The sequence below is a fragment of the Molossus molossus genome, unplaced genomic scaffold (genome assembly GCF_014108415.1).
Source record: "Molossus molossus isolate mMolMol1 unplaced genomic scaffold, mMolMol1.p scaffold_m16_p_17, whole genome shotgun sequence".
Taxonomy (NCBI): Eukaryota; Metazoa; Chordata; class Mammalia; order Chiroptera; family Molossidae; genus Molossus; species Molossus molossus.
In genome coordinates, this window is record NW_023425352.1 from 45,890,847 (window position 1) to 45,893,270 (window position 2,424).

The window sequence follows — 2,424 nt, forward strand, 5'->3', positions numbered from 1 at the left end:
CAAGTCCAGGGATACTGTGCTTTGTACAGCCCCTAAGGGGGCCCAGTCAAGGGGACTTAGGGGCTAAAGTTAGCCTGTCCTCTGTTCACCAAATTCTGTGTGCTGCAACCACCCAGAGGCAGAGGACTTTTTCTGGTTTGGACTAAGGTGGCTGTATGAGATAGCAGGATCTCACTCTGATACTCCATCCACACCTTGGATCCCACTCCTTCTGGTCTCTTCCAACTCCTGTAGCTTTAATGATTTCCTAAGCATGCGCAAAAATTTGACATGATGGATAACATGAAACTATACTTTTAAATATCTAGTCATTATGGCATAAAAGCCTTTAGTATACTTGAAAGCAGTTTTAGTTTCTCTTGCCTATACCACAGAACCAATATTTAAACCCTTTCATTATCTTCATAGCCTTTCCCTAGGAGTCTTTTGAAGTAGTCTAGGTCCCTCTTAATTATACAACTGCTCCAGAATGAAAAGCAAAGTCGCCACAAAAGTTAAATTGAAGTATTAATTAAACGATGGAACCCAACTGCCTTTTATAGCATTGTTTCTATGGGAGAGAATATTCTGTTTCATTTTGGGGTGCCTAGAGAGCTTTTGCCTCTAACCTAATGGGTTGACAAGGTAAAGCCACTGACGCTGGCAATGGCTATTTATGTGACTTGGTCATCTGCAGCTGGATATTCATATTTTACCTCTTCCGACTGACTTCCCAAATCTGCTCCTGCCATCCTCCAATTCATTCAAAGATCAGGCAGCCAGACTGATCTTTAAAAATGTAGATGTGATTAAAATCCGTGAATGGCTTCTAACTGCTGTTAGCATAAAGTCCTCAACATGGCCTATGGAGTGATCTGGCCTGTCCAGCTCTTCAGCTGCATCTTGACCTGTTCTCACCTCTGTCACTTGCTTAGACACAGGGTCTCCTTTGAGTTAGCTCTCGTGTGGTAAGCTCACGTCCACTACAGTTTCTTCACATGTACTTTCCATTTACCCAAAACGTTCTGTTCCTTTCCCCTCACCTAGCCAACTGCCACTGATCCTTCAGATCTTCAACTTGGATGTGACTTTCTCAGGAAAAGATGTTTTTGTACCAAAGACATCATGTAGTTTCCCTTCATAGCTCTTATTGCAGGTTAAAATTAAATATACGTAATGTCTCTCATCCTGAGTAGACTGTAACTTCTATCAGGAAGTGTCTGTGATTGTTATATATATATATATTTTTGGCACCTAAGTGTTGAAAAAAATATTTTTGATGAATGAATGAGCTAATGAATGAACTAAGCAGATTTAGTCTGCATATATGATCATTTTTTCCCCCACCTAGACTTCCAATTTCCTGAAAGCAGAGGCATTATCTTTGCTCATTTTTATGGACCCTAAATTGTCCAGCCAAAGGCTTTGCAAATAGTGAGCCTCAATAAAGGGTTGCTGGTTAATTAATTGACCTGCCAAGCTCATATGACTTAGTTAAGGTGTGGATAACTAAGGAAAAAGGTTAGGATGAAATATATTGGGTCATTTGGATGAAAGAGTGCAGTCTGGTGTTTCAAAGTACAGTGGTATACTGATCCCTGCTTATGTCTAATGATCGACAAATTGGTATATTATGCCCTGCATTGGGCCCTCTATTTTCAACCTGATTGCTTGTTTAAGTGATGGTTTTTATCTCCACTAAAAGTGTTTGGTTAGCATAGGTAAAGGTGTTTGACCTGGGCTAGTACCAGCTGCTAATTGTACTTACTCTTGTTTCTGAAAGTAATTGGTATTTTTCACCAATTTGTTGAGATGCTAAGGGCCACCTGTTACAGGCGTACCGTGTTTTATTGCATGCCACTTTATTGCGCTTCACAGATGTGTTTTTTTTTTTTTGTTTGTTTGTTTGTTTTTACAAATTGAAGGCAAGGTCCTCCACGAGGAAAAAGATTGTAACACTTGCTTTCTTGCAATGGTCTGGAACCAGACCCGCAATGTCAGTACTTTCAAAGTCCTTTTACATATATTCATCTCATGTGCTCCTTTTCCAATCATTGCCTCACTTATAGCTAAGGAATCTTGGGCTTATAGAGGTCAAATGACTTAGCTAAGGTCACATGGCTAGATAATGAGTGACACTGGATAGTATATTTTCCAGAACTCTTCTGGTTGTAAGGAACAGAAACCCAATTTGAACTAGAGACTTACTTTAGTGCAAAGGAATATATTGCAGAGTGTGGCGTTGTTTACAGAATGGAAGAAAGAATTATAGGAACAGGTCAGCTCTGTAGCCTTTCAGAAGCCTGAAGCCTGCAGGAGTTTCTTAGTCCTTCTCATATTTGCTTCTTTTGAGTGTATTGGCACCATTGGGTCAAACTTCCTAAGTAGTAGGGGACATGGTTGTCAGGAGGGCTGCCATGTATTGTGTGCAGTGTGTAACATCGA